The sequence below is a fragment of the Peromyscus leucopus genome, chromosome 15 (genome assembly GCF_004664715.2).
Source record: "Peromyscus leucopus breed LL Stock chromosome 15, UCI_PerLeu_2.1, whole genome shotgun sequence".
Classification (NCBI taxonomy): Eukaryota; Metazoa; Chordata; class Mammalia; order Rodentia; family Cricetidae; genus Peromyscus; species Peromyscus leucopus.
The window spans coordinates 22082758-22103585 of NC_051076.1; the positions used below are offsets into that span (position 1 = coordinate 22082758).

The following is a 20828-nucleotide window of genomic DNA, read 5'->3' on the forward strand; positions in this document are numbered from 1 at the left end:
TTAGAAAATTTATAGGAAGAAATGTCTCATAAATAATAAAATTAAAGCCACAGGATTCATGATACATTAAACCCAACCATCAATTTCATACTGTATCACTCTACTTTGGATTACTTTATGCCTCTGTCAATATTATTAATACTTTCCAACAGAGTAATTCAGTTGACAATATGTTGCAATTGAACATTAAAATAATTTCGTTTATATTGCCCACTACTAACTAGTGCTACTACTACAGCATCCACACGAATAGGAATCTGACTAAATACAGAAAACAAGGTAAATACAAAAGCCACACTGAAGCAGTGTTCATAGACACAAGTGTGAAACAACATGGTGTTTCCAGGTAACACTAAGATGCTCTTACTGCCTATTAAAATAATAAATTTCAGCTGAATATATTCTGCCCATAAAGTTGTATCTGACTTTGTTATAGGAAAACTTGCTCTGTAAATTTAAACATATAAAATGATTATATTTTCCAGTTTTGAAAATAGCTTTACTATGAGCTATATTTTCAATGCTTTCAGATTTTTTCACTATAGCATTAAAAATAATTGAGAGATACTATACATAATTATAAATCAAATAGTTTATTTAAAAGTTTGTTCAAAATTTGTAACACTTTAAATGGCTAGCTGCCTAATGGTCATTCAGTAGTGGAATTTTAATATTTAAATGTAGTATTTTCATAATCATAGGTATTGATAAAACATTAAAATACATTTTTAAATACCAAACGAACCTGGGGTAGGTATAAAATCTGTAAGTATTAAAACAACAATTTCCCAAGAAAACTGTACAATTAGTTATGACATCAGCCATTAAAAATTACTCTTTAAAGAATTAGTTCCTTTATATGTAAGCAGAAAAACAGACCATCTGGCAAAACTATGTCTCCTAACAATGCAATTTTCATTATTTTTCTACTACCATAAATTAATTCTTATATGCGATGTTACTTTTGCAGTTGTCTGGAAAACAGTCCATGAAATATTCCGAAATCTCTTGAGTTACTTGATACCCTATGCATATTTTTAAGGTCATCTGACTGAAATACTGTGCTGGTGAAATGTTTTGGAAAGTGTGCTCCTACCCTGCAGGCTTCATTTGTTTGTTTAATAAAGATGCAGGTATTTAGAAACAAATTCTAGGACTGCAAACAGAACCAGAAAAGTTGGGGGGCACAGCTACCTAAGGATGGCATTCTTCAATCATCACTTGAACCCATCCCGTCATTCATAGCTTGAAACCTACTCAGTCCAGTCCATTCTACCGGACGGAAACTCAGGCTCCCAGTTCTGCGATTACATGCTTCCTACAAATGTGGACTAATGCCAAATCATAATGCTAACTAGTCACACACACACACACAAACAAGCTTCAACAGACAATAATTAATTTTTAAAAGTAACAAAAAACACATCATTTGTTTCTCAACAAGAACTTTTTCTTCTTCTGTTTATGCTCTTAGCTAAATTTATCTGACTTAATGTACAACTCTGACTCCTTTAGCTTCTAAACAACCTTTGCCAGACAATGCGCAGTATATCTTCATGTAAAAATACATTTTCTTGGGCTTATTTATCAAATTCACTATTCAGTGCAAGTATGAAACCATTCTCCCCAAACAAAGAAACCTTCAACAGTTTACCCACTCAAGATCACTTAGCCTCTGACTTCAAAAGGATGATTTATTTTATAGAAAACAATATTTTAACTTTTGCTCTAATCAACTTCAGCAAGGACAAATGGAAACGCTCTCCATGTAGTCTGGGTTACAGGAGTACAGTGTGCGGCCTCCTCACTATAACACTGCTCTTTCGAACGTCACCCCCCAGTTGCTTTTGGTTTTGGGTGCCCTGGTTACAGGAACATCAGTCTCAACCATGGCTCCAAGTCCTGAAGAGAGCAGAGGAGGAGACATGCCTTGAGTCGCACTGAGGCAACCAAACCCACAGGCTGCCACCTGAATGCTTCTGGAAGGTTCGAAAACCCTGACCACCTCGAGAGCAGACCTGTGTCCAACTTACCTCATAGCGGCACTCTGCTGTGCACCGAACCACATGGGCCTTCCTTCACTGGAAAACTGGGCAATTTCATCTTATTTTGTTGGAAGGTTTTCACCAAAACTAATGAGATGTTCTTACGTGACGAGGAAACAGCAAATTTTTAACAACAAACAGTTTATTTATAGAGACACAAATGATTGGAGAAAAAAAAAATCCTTCTGTACTGAGACATGGTGTACGTGATCTCACCTTATGGGGAGTTTTTAGAAAAATTGACTTTAGCTGTGGGTTATAAAAATATTTCTGTAAAATTCCATTTGGAGAACTTACGAATTTACTGTACTTGGCTTTAACTGGAAAAAAAAAAGTAACCCATTTTTTCTAGCTAATTTTAACCAGCAGCCCTAAATGTGAAGTATATGATTTTATTAATAAGTATTCTGAGTGCAGTTCTTTTAAGTTCAGCCAAGTATACAGGAGTGAATGTATCCAGTCAGTTTGGGGACCATGCATCCAGTCACGAGTCCTAGATACACATGCGGCTCTTCATGGCTGGAAAACACTTTCATTTACATGACTGAGCTAGAAAACCAACACTGTTTCCTTTATTTCATACTAATAAGGAAAAATAAAATAGGCATAGAACAGAGCGCCTGAGGTAGTGATCAGGGTAGAGTGCTTTTTCATGAAGGGAGGCTAAACAGAACGAACAGACCTCCCAGAGAATGCCCTCATCTAGTCTGAACTTCCAGTTTAGCCCATGCATCTATATACTATTTATAGGAAAAATTAGAATGTCACACAAATCTACTTCAACTTTCTTCCCCTGGTAAATTCTCAACACATATTTATATCTTCCCAATTCTAGAACAATTTGTATTTTTTTAATTATATGTGTGTGTTCGGATATGTGCAGGTGAGTGTAGGTGCCTTTGGAAACCAGAGAAGGCATCATATATCCGATGCTAGAGTTACAGGAGGTGTGAGGCATTCAACATGGGTGCTGGGAACCAAGCTCAGGTCTTCTGTATAAGCAGTACTTGCTCTCAGTAGTGGAACCATCTCTCTAGTCCCACAATTCATACTTATCAAGGCACTTCCTTAGGCATCTCTGCCCAATTTCTTCATTATTTGCCATCAACATAAACTATTTCACAGATCAATGGTATCTGAGCATACTCCATAATGGGCAGAAAAAGAAAAGAAAGATGCAGAAACGATTTTTTTCTTATATCCACTTTGATATTTGTCCGAGATCAGGCAGCTGTCAGCACTGTGCAGCCTCTGTTACTGTGGCTCTGTAGTAGAGCTTGAGACCATACATTGCAATACCCCAGCACTGTTCTTCCTGCTCAGATTGTTTTAGTTATTTGGGGTCTTTAGGGTCCAGTATGTAAATTTCAGGATTTTTTTCTATTAATAATTCTGTGAAAAGTGTAGAATTCTAATGAGAATTTAATTGATTCTGCAAATCACTTTAGGTAATATAGTCATCTTCACACAATATTAATTCTGCCAATCTTTTTAAAATTAATTTATTTTCAATCATGTGTATGTGTGTCTATGTGAGTGTATGTCATGCATGTTTGGGTGCATAAGCAGGCCAGAGGCATGAGATCTTCTGGAACTGGAGTTACAGGTGGCTGTGAGCCTCCCAGTGTGTGGGTGTTAAGACTTGAACTCAGGTTCTCTGGAAGAGCAATATGTACTCTTAACTGCTGAGGCAGCCCCTATGAGGGCTTGAGTATGGAAGGATTTTCCATTCTCTAGTGTTTTCTTCAATAGCTTAAATTTTGTAAAATATTTTTATTGTAGAGATCTTCTACTTATTTGATCATTGTTATTCATATACATATACAGTACATATGTATATATATGCATATATATACAGTATATATATACTTCATATACAAATAAACACACCACACACACACACACACACACACATATATATATATATATATATACATACTATAAATGAGAATTTTTTCTACTGGTTTCTTTCTTGGCAAGCTCATTATGGCTATAAAAAAAAGCTTCTGATTTTTCAATATTGGTTTTGCATTCTGTAACCATGCTTAAAGTATTTAGCATGTCTAAAATTTTCTGATGGACTCTTTAGATAAGACCATGTTGTCTACAAATAAGGATGCTTTGACTTCTTCCTTTCCTGCTTTTATCCCTTTTGCTTCTCTCTTTTATTGCTCTGGCTAAGACTTTGAACATCATATTGAGTAAGAGTGAACAGAGAGTGGGCATTGTTGTCTTATTCATCATTTAAGAAGAAATGCTCTCAGTTTTTCCCCATTTAGAGTAGTGTAGGCGTATACATTTGTCATGCATAGTCTTTATTATGTTGAAGTATATTTTTTCTATACCTAGTTTCTTCAGGACTTTTATCATGAACATGCGTTGAACTCTGTTAAAGACATTTCCTGAATCTAGTGAGACGATCATATGATATCTGTCCTTAAGTCTATGTTGGGGTCTCTTTAACAAATAGTGCTGGGAAAACTGGATATCCACATGTACATGAATGAAGCTAGATCCACATATCTCACACAGTATATAGACAAGTTCAAAACAGATAAAAGAGCATAATGCAAGGTGTGAAACTCTGAAATGGCTAGAAGAAAACACAGGTGATATACTTTAAGACAGGAAGGACATTCTAAAAAGGACTCTAACAGTACATAAAATAATAATAGGAATTGACAAGGGCATTGCATAAAATTGAAAGGCTTCTAAGCAGCAAAGGAAACCATCAGCTGGGTGAAGAGGGAGGCTCCGGAGTGGGAGAAAATCCTTGCCAACTATACACCTGGCAGCAGATTGATATTTAGAATTTATAAAGAACCCTAGAGATAAAATGTAACCCCTCAAATTACCTAATCAACAAATGGGCCAATGAAACAAAGAGACAGAAGTACAGCTGACCAATAAGCATCTGCAAACATGCTCAACATCATCAGCTATCAGTCAACTGAAAATGAAATCTGCTTTGGAATTGTAGCTCATTACAGTTAGAATGGCTCTCATCATGAAAACAAATACCACAGATGCTGGTGAGGATGTGTGCAAAGAGGAACACATACATGCCAGTGGGAATGCAAACTCACATAGCCATTATGGAAAGCAGTTCAGACATCCTCGAAAATCTAAAGGTAGAACTACCAAGTGACCCAGCTATTATCATTCCTGGGTATACCTCTGTTTTTAAATCATCAAAAGATTTTATGTTGGTATCACACAAAGATATTTGTACATTCATATATGTATTCACAGAAGTCAAGCTAGATGGCTATCAACAGATAAATTGTATGAGAAACACATATATAAAGGACTTTTATTTACTTGCAAAGAAAAATGAAATTAATACATTTTCAGGAAAATTAATGGAATTGAAGACCATCAAATGACAATAATCCAGAATCAAAAGATAAATTTTGCCTTGTTTCCTCTCATATACAGAAAGTAGATCTGTCTCTTTGTCTCTTTTTGTCTGTCTGTCTGTCTGTCTGTCTGTCTGTCTGTCTCTCTCTCTCTCTCTCTCTCTCTCTCTCTGTGCATACAGAATATACGTTAGATGATAGGTAGATGGATGTGAAGAAACACAAGAAAAAAGACGGGCTATGAAGAGACCCTTTGAAAGGGATAAGGGAACGAGAGGATAATAGAACATGTAGCTCATATAAGCAAAAGGGAAAAGAACTATTTGGGAGAGAGGAGGAGCAATAGCAAAATTATGAGGAGATGGGAGGGCAGTGGGGATTGATGAACAAAGAGAAAGTATAATATGTATAAAATATCACAGTGAAATCCATTTCTTTAACCCCAAAAAAACATTTTTGAAAGATAAACTGAAAAAAAAGAGGATTTTTTGGCTTAACTAGAATTATGTTGAAAGTAAATGGTCTGGTTAAATGCAAAAATACACATGGGTTTTGTTTTTAAACACCAGCTAGAAATCATATGGACAAAAAGTCCATATGAAGACGTTAGGGGCCTCCAGTACTGGTCACAGGACTGCCCTGCTGTTCCCATGCTGTACTGTCCAAACCTTTGAGGAGGACACCACTAGGATGCTGATGAAAATGTGCATGTGTTATCAGCCTGAGAGGGATAATTTGTTATGATGTCAAAAACTGGATCTCAGAGGCCTGACAGAACAAGGACCCAACAAAAACGAGCAAGCTGAGAGGCAAATACAATTTACTGCCCAATTCTAGGGCAGCAGATACGTGCCATTAGGAATCTTAATTGTAATTTTCTTCAACAAGATCTCACAATGCAATGATTGGTAAACATATAATTCAAATGATAACTGGCTCTGAAAGCTAGACTAATGGATAACAACCCATTCCATGTGCTGGTCAAGTCATGTCATGTTCCCTTGTGAACATGACTCTAGAAAGGAATGGAAAATGGAACATAGGAGAGAGATGAGGGCAGACGATATGAACAAAAACATAACATTAGTAAACACAGTAAATGACTAATATTTATTGAGCAACTGTAGGCATGCATTAATCTGTGTGGGTCAACAGGGATTGCCTCTAACTTTACACAACTGTGAAGAGCAGGAGTTGTATCTATTCTCATTTTATAGAGAACTAAACTGAGGTCTGTCTATGCTCACCAGGTAGCACGCAGTAAATGAGAATTTCACATCAGGCAGGCTACTTTGGGGGCCTGAATTCTTGGCTCCGATCCTTCACCTAACCCTTCCCTGAGTCTGTATGCTAGGCACTGGACCACAGGAATGTAACAGTGATGGGGATCTGCAAGGGCCTCTGCCCTCAACGTACATTCCAGTGGAGGAGACAGATCTTTAAAATAAATAACTAACACCAAGATTTATGAGTGCAAAGAAGGAAGAAACAGGGCACTGGGAGAGAACAGAGACTGCTGAGTGGAAACCAGAGCGGGAGGAAAAGCAGAAGAGACAAAGGGGAGAGGGGAGGAAGAGCATGCAGGGAAGCTGATGCCTGGCCACTGAGGCTCTGTGTAGAAGAAGACCTTGTCTCAAACAACACAAAACAGCCACCACTTGCTGCCCTTCCTTACACACACGTGAGAATGGGTCGATCAAAACATCAAACATTTCAAGCAAATACAATTATGTAAAAGCTCTTTTACCTTTTTACGTGACACAGCAAGAACTGGGGGGGGGGGTTACTTAAAGGTCATTCTTTAGCTCATTTCTGCTATCACCCGTGCATCCTTTCAACCAAGGGATAACTACAGAACAAGGGAGAGCAACACAGAGGCGGCCCTGAAGTGAGTCACGGCCAGTTCTCACAAGGGGTTCGCTGCTCTGAGGCTGACTTCCGCCCTCTGGCCATCCAGACAGTAGTTCATGGTACCTTTGCCTCGTATCTTTTGTGGACTGGCCTTCGCTACCCACTCATTTTCCCTCCACACTAGACTAACCTATGACTTTTATGGTAAAATAATTTTCTAAAATAACAACTTAATACAGTACTTAGACTCCACCCATTTAAAGTTTACAAACAAATTGTTTTTAGTATATGCAATTAGGCAACCATCCCAACAATACATTTAGAACATGTTATCTTGCCCAAAGAAACTCGATACACATTATCAGTCACTCTTTTTGCCTTTGGTCCAGATCAATCACTGTAATTTCTGTCTATATATGTTTGACCATCTGGATGCTGCATATAAATGGGATTATACAACATGTTATTTCTTATGACTGGCTTCTTTTATTTATCATAATTCCTTCAAGGTTAATCCATGATGTCCTTTTTTTGAGACTGGATCTTACTATGTAGCCCTGGCTGGCCTATATAACTTGCATATCTAGACCAGGTTGGCTCTGTCTGCCTGCCCCTGTATCCTGAGTGCTAGTATTAAAGGTGTATGCCACCATGCCTGACTCAGTCTTTCATTTTTTTTAATGCCACAGGTAGACAGTTATACATATTTCATGTATCCATTCATCACTGATAGATGCTTAGCTGTCGCCATATTTGGGTACCAGGAAAATAAGACTATGAGCATTCAGGTGCAAGTCTGTGTTAGGCATGTTTTCACTTCTCTTGGGCATATACTGGGAGTCAAATGAGAATTCTACCTTGAACACTTCAAACAGCTACCAGACTGGTTTCCAAAGCAGCTGAACCACCTTATAAACCTCCAACAAAATATGAGGGCTCTGATTTCTACACATCCTTGCTAACATGCTACTATTGTCCCATTTAATTATTGTGTACATATGTATGATTTGTACATTTGCATGTAGGTGCACATGTGCTATAGTACTCATGTGGAGGTCAGAGGACAACTTTTGGGAGTCTGTTCTTTCCTTCCACTATGGGTTCCAGGCATCAATTCAGATCCTCAGGCTTGCATGGCAAGTGTTTCTGACCATTGAGCCACCCCACCAGCCCATTACTGTCTTTTAAATTAGAGCTATCCTTATTAGACGTGGTGTGACACCTCATGTTAATTTGGTTTACATTCTTCTGACAGTTGATGACGATTGCCTTTCCATTTACCTTTATCATTTGGTTATTTGCTCTAAAAAAATTTCTATGCAAATCTTTTCTCTAGGTTTAAATCAGCCTGACCTTCTAGCATTAAATTTTAAGCAGTCTTTACATATTCCCAATATAAGATATAGCCAGGAATGCAGCATATACTGTAATCCCAGCTCTTAGGAAGCTGAAAAGGAAGGATCATAGTGAGTTCCAGACCAGCTTGGGTTATAGAGTAAGGCTCTATCCCAAAACAATATAAGACAAAACAAAACAAAAAGAATTGTAAGTGCAGTAAAGACATTCTGTTTTTCATGGATCTCCTTTGGCCTACTTGTTTGTAACTATTTTAATAACTGTTACATTAATAAATACATAGAAATAAGGTAATTACTCACAGCTCACTTACAACCCAGTTGTCTATAAAATGTGGGCTAGGCTAAGTTATTACTCTTTTGGACTTTAGGGGTCCTTCTAGCCATTGTTTTTTATTATTTGAGATTTTTGTTCAATCGTTTCCCTGTGGTCACTGAAATAAGAGATGCTAATGATAAAAGTTGCTTTTTCTTTTTCAGTATGAGGGATGAACTCAGGGCCTCTTGCATGTTAGGTGAAGGCTCTACCACTGAACTGTATCTCAATCCAACTCTACCAAATTTATTGCCAAGGTATCTTAAAAGGCATCCTCTGAAATATTCCAAGTGAAATGAAATTATTATTAGTAAGCAGCAATCATAGAGGAAAAAAAAATTGTACCAGTCACAGTTTTAAAAGACCATTACTAGCCAGGCAGTGGTAGAGCATGCCTTTAATCCAAGTTCTTGGGAAGCAGAGGCAGGTGGATCTCTTAGTTCAAGGCCAGCCTGGTCTACAGAGAGTTCCAGGACAGCCAGGACCATGCAGAGAAACCCTGTCTCAAAAAACCAAAACCAAAACAAACAAATGAAAAACAATAAACCATTGCTATGATTTCCTCTGGAAATATTAATGTGTTATACTGATGGACTTTGGTCACAATTGCGCCTTCTGGGTCACAGGATGTTGGGAAGAGGTGTAAATAATGGCCAAAACACAATTCCTACTGTAACTCCATTAGAAGGCTTTCTTCTAAAATCTTTTCCATCATTCTTTCCCACTGTTTTCTCTTTTCCACTCTGCTGTTTGCTCTCTTGGCTGTGAGGTGAGTCTAAGGGGTGTTAACTTCAGTATCTGACACTTTAAACTTCAGGGCTTGCCCAAGAAAATAATCCCTGTTAGTCTCACTTCTTGGTTACAGATTACTGAGACCCCTGGAGGACATAACCACATGTAGACTTTCAACTGTAGCTATAAAACGATACTAGACCTAGTCATTAATGTGTTACCATCATGATGCCAAAGCACCACGTGTCACAGGCATGGTCCCCAGCCTACCATTACCTGAAAGTGGTGGGACTTTAAACAGGTGGGCTCAGTGGGAGATCTTCAGGTCATGGGGACATGGCCTTGAAGGGGCTGTGAGGCCTCCATATCTCCTCCTTCTCCTTTACTCCTTCCCAACACAGCGTGGGCCGTTTTTCTCTGTCACACACTCCCACCACAATGCAGGCCTCACTATACACCTACACAAGAAGAGGGCCAACTGGTAGTAGACTGAAATCTCAAAAATTACAAGCCAAGCAAAACTCTGTCTTTATAGGTTGATTATTACAGATGTTATAGTCAAGGGGAGCTGACTGACATAGTGGAGTTCATCCCTCACACTGAAAAAGAAAAAGCAACTTTTATCATAGTGGAAATATTTCACTGTCAGATGAAATACTTCTGACTCATTCTACAGACCCTTAATGGCTTGAATCACTATAAACCCTCGATAGCTCTAAATTGCAACAAACCCTGTGAAGGTAAGGGAAATACTCTGAGGACCTGAAATATGTTTTGTTTCCATTTTGATCATTCAAAACATACTTAACATGCTTGTATTCTAGGTCACCTGTTTCCAGTACAGCCATCCTTCATCCTGTGGACACATTTTGAAGATGCCAAAAAGAAGGTCATCAGCTGTAAACAGGTGCCAGCAGATACATCCCCTTATCATGAGCTCACACCCCTGGGAAACTCTGGCTGAGGAGGCTGCGGAAGCTGCCAGAGCCCCAAGTTCCATCTTTAGAGTCTGCTGGTGCTTAGCAGTGGCCTTAACTAATGTTGGGAGTTTAATACTTACAGAGAATTAAGTGACGGCTGCTTTGTAACTAAATTCAACTGTTGAAAGGGCTAGGCATTTGTTTCCTTATTAATCACAATAAAAAGAATCTGATCTAAAGATGCTGAGAATAAAACTTCATCCTTATAATCTCAACACAAGTGTCACTTTCATAAAATGAGAGTGAATGACTGGAAAAGGTGGATCGATATTCGAGACTCCCTATAGCTTCTATTTATTTTATTAATACTTAATTCAAAATTAAAAGGGGGGAGGGAATATGTTCTATAAATATAGAAATTTTGAACTAGAGAGAAAAATTTGCTTTACTTATCCAAGTGTCTCAATTCACATGGACAAAAACAATCCCGCATCACTGGGACTTTTGCCCCTTGCCAAAGCCAGGAGTTTTGAGGCAACTATGCAGCTGAGTGGTCCGATAACATGCATGAGGCTTCAACACTCAGCACCAGAAAAAAATGGTGTCTTTGGATTTATGGTACACAGGTAAACACTGCATAACCTGTGCCTCGTCTTTCATCATAAGTCACCTGTAATTCCCCACATATCAGGATAACCCAATTATTAATTTCTAGGAAACTAATTGGAATGTTGGAAATTTTAAATTTTCTGGTAGACATGGTAGAAAATGCCTGTAGTCTGCATTACTCTGTAGGCTGTGGGAGGAGGATCACTTAAGCCTAGGAGTTCGAGACCAGCCCCAGTGACACAGTGAGAATCAGTCTCTAAGAAGGGGAGAGGCTGGTCGATGGAGTTCAGGGAGAGAGCACTTGTCTAGCATAGATGAGGTCCTGTGTTCCTTCCCAGTACCACTGTAGAATGTGGTATGGCAGAAAATCATACAAAAGAAATTCAAAATGACTACAAACAAACACTTCCACGATGTAACACTCTACCAGGGCTTGACTATAGGGCGCTCAGTGTAAGCAGACAGTTAAGCTGAGATCAGCACGCTGTAGATGTCCAGCTCCACGGGCAGACAGCTATAAGATGGTGCTGGGGATATGTCAAACAATGCGAGGAGTCAGGAGACATGTATCTTCTGTGACTGGGTCTCCTTTTGCACTCCTCTGCTCAAGCTGCCATGTTGGGCCTCTAGCCAAATGCCTTTGTCTCCCATCTGTGCTGGGCAACATCCTGACCACCTTGCAAGGATGCCATCATCCCCTCTTCCAAATCCCCAGGTCCTTTTGTCGATGGCTGTTACTGACATAAGAAATGTATTTGCATAGCTACCTTACCTTCTCCCTTTTGACAGAAATTCATTATAGGCCAACACAATGCACAAAACATATGGCTGTTGGATTAGGGCAGCAAGTGAAGTCTAAGGCAACGGGGTTCTAAATCTGTCAATGTTTTGTTTTCTTCGGGATCTAACCTATCATCTTCCTTTAAAAATTCATGTAAATGGCCATATTAAGGAGATTAGCGTAAAAAATAAAAAGTGACGCAAAAAAAAATGCTTAAGATATGTTAACTGGAAAGAGAAAAACAAGATTATACCCAGGTTGTGTTTACAACATACAATATCATAGCTGTCTATGAATAAAAAAGCAGAATGTTAAAACAAAATAATTTGCTCCATTATATGATAGAGCCACTGGATTCCATCAATGTGCCTGGGTTTGTACAGTAAATACTGTTTTAAATGTATACACAGGTATTAATTAGTAGCACTCATGCTGGATATTGGTGCTAATATTTCTGAGCCATTAAAGCATGGTGTAGCTGTCCTATGTCTAATGCCTGTCAGCTTGCTGGCCTGCAGGGACACATTCAAATAACTGCTGCCACCTGATAGCAAGCAGACTCGCAGGCTTGGCAGGTACGTAGATACTGTGAGCGCCCAGCAGGCTAGCCTGGTGAGTCAACACTTCAAGTTACAATAAGTCTGCAGAATTCAGTTTACAGTTTTAAATTCCATCCAGAAGAAGTTTATTGACAAATACTTCATAAGGTGAATTACTTCTCAATGGTCATGCTTTGTTCTCTATTTATGCTTTTATCTCTTAGATAGCCTTAGAGCAATACTTTCAGTTGATACCAATACTGTTTCTATTTATCACACGTTCTTTAAAAATAACTATGGGAAAGAAAATGATCACCTTTTCTGGAAAGTTAAATAACAAGAAAAACCCAATCATATGAGCATACATAGGAAGAATATATATGTATGCTTCTGTGTTTTAGTCTGAGGTATACATATCCTGTCTCCCAAAACAACTGGGAAAGCATTAGCACTCAGCTGAGCACTGCAGACCTGGCCTTGACCCACTATTCCCCACACTGACTCTGAAGACAAAGCAAAAGCAGATTTCCTTTTTTAAGACTAATTTTGTGATTTTACCAACACAATGCTGACTTAAATGGAAAGCGTATTTGGCATAGTGCTTTAGAAAAATAAGCTCAATAAATTGAGACCTTTATTAAGTGGAGATATGTTAAATTATCTGCATAATCCAGTGAATTCTATTTTCCACTGCAGTATCACCCAGGATAAGAACAAAAGACGGTGTTTTATTAGACAGACGCTAGGTTGAAGAATTTTCTCAGAAATCTCAGTTAGGCTGTGATAGGAGCACAAATTTCTCTAAGTATGCTGAACAACGCTTGAGGGCATACTTAGGGAAGCTTTATTACATCGCACACGTGGAACCAGATTCTCCCTCGTGGGCTGCAGCCAGCGTGAAGTTCACACTACATTAATTTGCACTTGTCGATATGGTGCTTTGCAAGTATTCTTACGGCATGTTCAAATGTGTATTCTGACTCCTCGGCTAGAATATAAACTCCCCAAGGGCAGGATCTGGGCTTGCAGTAATTCCCTCCAGTGTCTAGTAAGCTGGTCTGGGTGAGCCATGCCCCCAGGAGCTGTCGTGTGACAGAGGAGAAGGGATGGGCATGTAGAAGACCGCAGCATTGAGGGAGTGTGAAGAAGACAGGCAAGCAGCGCTGTCATCACCAAGACCGCGTGACTGCACGCGCCGAAGCCATGCCCATGTGGCCCCCTCCCAGGCACTGTGGAGCGGGAAGCGCGATGGCAGGTGGTAGCTGACTAAGTCTCCGAAGTCTAGCTCTCAGACTTCACCCATTATCTCAGGCTGCTGGAGAGAGTGTATAGCTCCAGAGAGATCAGAGCTGCATGAGATTTACTCTAATCTGTAGGTGCTAAAGTCACAAGTGGAAAAGACTAACACTGCTGCTACCCACTTCCAACAGATACGAGGGTCTATTGCTAGGATGTTCCCAGAATTAGACAGTGGACTCCAGAGCCCATAACCTAGGTCTTGAGGTACATTACACTGTTACTATAAAAAAGAAAAGAAAACTGTTTCGGGGAGGCTCGTTCCATGGCCCGTTCTAACAGTCTACTCCATTCTTAGTGTCAGGAAAGTCTTACTTCAACTGCAGTCCTGACTTTCCACACTAAACATCGAGATCAGATCGTCAGAAAGAATCAGTCCAAACCCTGACGACGATGACTCGGGATTTCAGGCTCTTCTCCACAATAAGGTGCGGTTCTCAGACCATCCTTTAGTCTTCGCATTCCTCTGGTCTTAACTGAAAGGTGTGACCTTTCAGAGCTGCAGGGTTGCCCTGGTCTCTTTGCAAAGCTGTACCAAACAGACAGATTTCCTCCAAACACCTAATAAACTGATTTTAAAAACTAATTCCTGTGTTGACACACCCCATGCATTGTTTCAGTTCTAAAGTGCTGACTTATACTGGGACAGACATGAGAAACTTTTAAAGCACACCCCCCCCCCAATTTTTCCAAGCAAGATTTTCTGATGTTTTTATTTTGTGTATGTGACTATACTCTTAAATATTTTCTTTAATTACTACACAAAGGCACTTGCAACGTTAAATGCTTCCTTCTTGGTGGTAAATAGCACTCCAAAGTTCTACCACATGCAGTACAGCTAAGAAAAGCTATATCTGCTTTCTTATTTCTGAAAAATAAAATGTATACTAACCTATAAATTAAATTGTAAAGAAATAATAATGCTGTATTTATACTTTCATCTAAGCCACATGCCCTTATTAAGCCATGTGTCACTAATGTGGACTAAAATGGGGACACAGACAGCCATGTTCTCACCTGGTAATGCTCTTGGATGATTGAGAGAGCAGACATACAGCATATGCATTGTTCTGTAAAATATTCTAAAAGTAGTAAGTCACAGTCCAAGGCTAATGTTCTCCAGTAAGGCATTCTAGTAATGCAAAAGAACCCTCCCCCAGAGGAGGGCTAGCAAACTCTTCCTATAAAGGTTAGATAATAAAATAATATTTGGGTTTTGTGGGCTATAAGGTCTCTGCCACACCCTCTCAGCTCTGCCTTTTTTTCCCCCAAAAGATTTATTTTTATTATTTTTAACTATGTGACTGTAGGTTCCAGTAGAGGCCAGGGGTGTCGGACACCCTAAGCTGGAGTTTTAGGAGGCTGTGAGCTGCCACTTGGGTGCTGGGAAATGAACACAGGTCTCTGCGGGAGCAGCACAGGATCTTAACACTGAGTCCCATTCAGCTCTGCTCTTGTATCAGGGAAGAAGCAAAAGCAATCCATGAGCAATGTTCCTGTGTTTTCATAAAATGTCGCTAGTGAAAACAGGCAGTGAGCAGACCTAGCAGGAGTCTCAGTTGGCTAACTCCTTTGGATAGTGTCACACACCATCACTGCAAACCCCTACTCTGCAGAGGTGTGGCAGTTCGTGGCATGTTCTCAATGCAGTCTCACAGCACTGTTTAAAAAGTTCTTGCAGCTGGGTGAGATCTTGAGTTGAGAACAGCCTGGACTATATAGCATAGCAAATTCCAGACTAGCCTGGGCTGCATGGTGAGACCTTGTCTCACAAAACTAAAAACAAAAATGAAGGGCCTGGTACTTGCAACTTATGGCCCCACGATCAATGTTTTGCAATTTTGAATGACTTTTATTTGACGATTCATAGTTTGCCCACAGTCTGGTGGACCAATGGAGCATCAGTTCACCCATGTGGTCTTTCCCCTGTCCCTGCAGCCCTAGAAGAGTTCTCTGAAAGGTGTTCCCCTCCAGTTTTTGTCTTGTCCCAACATAACTACTGCTGGGATCCCCCCAGGGTGGAACCAGGTCCTGTAAGTGGGAGAAGCTTGTGGTCTGTAGCTGCCTTTGCCCCTAGCAGGAGCCTAGATGTGAACTTCGGCTGCTGGGATGTGTATATATATACACATGCACATGTCAGGAAGGACATAGAAGTGGCCATCTATGCCCTAGGCTTCAGTGCAGAGCCTTTTGCTCCTGGATCAGTAGCAAGGACAGGTATCCCAGGTAAGTGGAGGCTATAGTCCTTGTGGGCCACCTACCTGCCCCCTTTAGAATAAAGGAGACTGACTCCAGGCACAGTGCCTGGGAAAATAAACAAACCTGAGATGCTGAGGGAGATGGGTCAGTGAGGAAAGCACTCACCATGTATGAGGGGACCTGAACTGAATACTCAGAACTCAGAAAAATGCCAGGCTTGGTGAGCATTTTTTTTGTTTTAAAGTTTAAAATCCCTTAATTTTTTTATTCCTGGTACCTACAGCAATTTGCAAGGCAATATGCTTAATGTAACAAGGAAAAAAAAAAGACAAAGCCACAACAGATAAAAGACCTCAGGAATGCACATCTAATTGATACTACACTGCATGAATAAACAACTGCATGTTTTGCAAACTGTGTTATGATAGTCCTGAGCAAGAAGGGTTTCCTGTTTAAGCTGCAGTGACGTTTCCGATCACGGACCACCGTTCCTTCTGTGGCTGATATTTACAGTTCTCTAATGCGTTGGGACGACTGTCACAGAGTAACCTGTTGCTCCCCTGACAACTTCTCCTTCTTTCTCTGAGAACTGGAGCCTTTTCTGCTGTTTGCTAAACCTTCTGCTACCAGATCCACCAGATCCACCACTTCCTCCACCAGGTCCACAGCCTGATATCACCATAGGGATTGCCTGAGTGGCCTCCACCAACACTGCCCACCTTCATGGATTCCTAATTTGATTGCTGGTGTTCACCATAATTTTCAAAACCTTTGTACTTCCCACTATCACAGCTATCTCCACCAAAATTTCCTCCTTCATCATAGTAGCCATCATATCCTCTTCCTCCACTACTGCATCCACCACCTTGGTTTCCATATCCTGGTCCGCCATCACCATAGTCTCCTCTATTACTATAACCAGGACCACTACCATAGCTGTCACCATCACCTCTAAATGCATTAAATCAACCTCCAAAACTACCTCTGCCACCATAGCCTCCCCTTCCACCAAAGTTTCCACCAAAACCAAAATTACCTCTATCACATCTCAAATGTCCTCCATAAAGCTGTCATCCCACCTCCCTGACCTGAGGTCAGTGGACTGCATCTTTTGTTTAGAAAGAGCCCTTTTCATGTCACAATTACACCCATTGACAGTTGGTAGCTCATGATTACCAAAATTCACCAAAGCTAATTCCCCTTTTCCCACTCGGCTTCACTCCCAGAACTTGGATGGTTTCAATCGCCCATACTTTTCAAAGTAGTCTTTCAGATTGTATTCTTCTGTATTTTCTTTAGTACTACCAACAAAAATGTCTTCTTTATTAAATGGGCACCAGGCTTTACAGACTCCTCTCTAGAAATGGCTCTCTCTAGTTCTACCACATGCCCATCAACCTTGTGTAGTCCAGCATACAATTGCTTCTCCAACCTCTTCAACACAAGAGCCAGTCATAAAACCAAAGTCAACTGACTGTTCTGTTGAGGGTTTCACATCACCACAGAGTCTGAAAAAGTGCCCCATTTCTCAAAGGTTCTCTGAAGCTATTGTCTGTGGTTTCAAAGCTCAGATCACCAATAAACAGCTTCCCCAACTGCTCTGGTTTCTTGGACTATCTCCCCATCCAGACTCCAGCTTCAGCAACAATGGCCAGAGTCAACTGGGATGACTGGGCCACAGTTTACTTCTATTCTGAGAAGGGACTCACGTCTTTCTACTGGAGTTCTATATGGGAGCGAGAGGAAGACATGGGAGGCATTTGTAATCCCCCTACTGGTGAACAGAGACAGGATGATCCCTAGAGCTTGCTGGAGAGCCAATCTAGCACTCACTGGTGAACTTCAGACCAGTGACCCTATCTCAAAGGAAGTTGATGGCATTCCCGAGGATGACATCTGGGGTTATACTCTGGCTTTCACACAAATGTGCATACACATGAAGAAACACACACACACACACACACACACACATACACACACACACACACACACACACACACTTATATGCACACACATATAAACAAAGAAAACTTAGAAGTTGATGGAGTATATATGTACCCTCAGTTATTGGGTACATATGAGGACCTACACCCACTCTTAATTCTAATGCTAAATATAGTTTCAAATTAAATAACAAATTTAAATTATCATGATGGGGAGCAGGAAGCAGAGGAGAAAGAAGAGGAGGAGGCATTCAAGAGACTAAAGAATAAAGAGAAGAAAAGAGAAGAGAAAAGAAAGCTTCTTACTGTAGCACCTTTAACATCACGCTTCTCTCTTCTGAACAAAAGGCCCTGCATTCTTACTTGCACTGGCCCTGATAAAGGTTAGGGGCTATACAGGCACATCTTTGAGACTCAACTATTAAATTCAAAATTGACAAAGAAAATTTCCAAATGTACCTTTCATTTCTGATCAGTTAACCTAACAATGCCAGGGTCTCCTGCAAATTCCTAAATCTTAAATATAGGGTTCTGAAATGATGTAGTTTGTATTTCAGAGTCTCTGGCCTCCTTCTTGAATGTGATGAAAATCAGTGCGGCATGGTGGTTACGTGCTCCCATAGTGTGGCAGAGGATGAAGGCGTAGCTCTGTAGAGGGCAACCAGATGTTTTAGAAGTACAGAGCACAAGCAAAGCCTTCCATGGGAAATTTAACAGATAATAAAGACAGGTGAGTTTCTTACTAAATTTTCCTTTCACCTCCGTTTCATGAGGGAAGGACCTTAGCATTTGAATAAACAAAGACACATCTGCCTTGCATTTGGAATAAACCAACTACAAGACATTTTTGAGATAAGGAAATGTGAACCTTGCCTGAGTGACACTTGCTACTAATTATTGTTAATATTGCTCAGTGTGATAATATAATAATATAAAATTTTCCTTCATGGATATACAATAAAGTATTTGTAGGTAAAATAATAAATATAATATCTGATATCTGTTTTAAATATTTCTGCAAAAGGAGATGAGGTAGAGGAAGACAATGAGAAAGAGGAAATTGATATTGGTAAGATGAAAAAATAGGACAATGAAGGTGAAGTTCAGAGAAAAATTGTGAACTCTATGGAACAGCATTGACACAATAATGAACATAAGTACTAGAAGTGCATAGATTGCTTATAATATTCCCTTTGTTTCATATGCTTTAAAGTCGCATGATGGTGTGTGTGTGTATCTGATATTTACAAAAAAAAAAAAAAAATCAAGGCACAAACATCCCAATCTCCACACCGAATGCCTTTTGTTTTTCTTGTGCAGAAGCATCCCACGAGACTGACAGCAGTTCTCTGAGCTGGAGCGATACAAAGGAGTCGATGGGAAGGATAATTCACCCATGGGTCCTAACACAATACAAAAAGAAAGAAGAAAGTGGGCGGAAGAGACGGCCATTGTTCCTCTTCTAACCTTTCTTTCTAATTACGCCAGAGTCAAGGCTCAGGTCACGAGGAAAATCATTTTGGTGGTCAACCATTTGCCCTGTTTTGTATACATCAAAGAGGCTCTTGTTCTCACCACATTCCGATCTCACAGTTTCCCACCTACTTTCAAAACCCATCAAGTGACCAGATTAGCTAAAATATGAATAAAATGACTATATTATGGGGAACACCTGTTTGCAAACCAAGAGACAGGCTTCTGGTTCCGATGACTGTATGATATATCAGGCTTTAAAACTAAATATGCTTTATATCATTGTAGGTATTTCAGATAGATGCTCTCCATGGCCAGCTTTTCAAAGCTAAATGTAAATTTCTCTCCTGGGTGCAGATGGTGGCCAAGCTAAATAGCTCTCCAGTCTTAGAGACAGAAGGTCAGGTCATGGCTGAAAGACCAAAGAACAATCGCTGCTTTGCTGCTCCAAATCACCCAGGGAATGAGAAGCTACCGCTTTCGGAAACTGTTACAGAGAGTACCTACATGATCTCCTCACAGTCTGTCCCGGGAAAAAAACGGTACCAAGTACAGCCTCCTGCCCCTCCACAGGCTTACTCCCAACGACTGTGCCCTCCCCAAAGGCACATCTCCATCTACACTGCATCTCTAAGGATCATCAGGGAAACAATATTTCAGACATCAGGAAACAGTGACAAAGGAAAATCATTCCTTACAACTTTGGCCTTTGTACGTTTAAAAGAAGCTAGTGAGCTTTAAAAACAAAACAAAACAAACAAACACAAGACAATAAAAGTGCTTTTAAACTAGGTTACTCATTTCCAAGTGATCTCCTCTTGTTAGCATAGGGTTTTTTTAAATCACTAAAACATGATAATATAATTTTAAATCATCCCAAAACTCTTTGCTTCTGTGTTCTATTAGTCAAAAACACCTTTTTGTTTTTTTTCTGGAGTTCTGTATAACAGTTCCACAGATACTGACTAATGTTACAGGGTGTGCCGCCATAACTGTAAAGCCTGTAGGATATCAGAAAGGAAAGTCCCAGGCTTTCATTCCTTGATGGAAAGAACTTTCCATTCCACTATCAGGGACGCCCCCAACTGGATGAATGAAGTCTGTACACATTAATATTAGACCTAAGATGTAGAACACATCATAAAGTCTGCATCTAGTGGTATAAAAACTACTTTATTCTAGTTGTCTGAGTTTCAATTTAGTCCTAAGGGTTTCAGGCACGGTTGGACTTTTTTTGCACAAACTTCATTCTCACTTTCTTATTTAACACTTTCCCCAGTTGCCTTTGTGTCATTTGTCATCACAGCTGACGGGGTGAAAGGGAAAATATGTTGAAAATATGATAGAAAGCCTTGATTAGAAATACGTTGTAAAATTATCTGGAGCCACTTACTTCTAAATTGTAAGGAT

General features: G+C 39.9%; 1 protein-coding gene across 6 annotated transcripts in view; it reads right to left on the reverse strand.

Moving 5' to 3' along the window:
- Sdccag8 (SHH signaling and ciliogenesis regulator SDCCAG8) overlaps positions 1-20828 on the reverse strand; it is a 204989-nt gene that overhangs the window by 127049 nt on the left and 57112 nt on the right. The gene's annotated exons all lie outside the window — the stretch shown is intronic.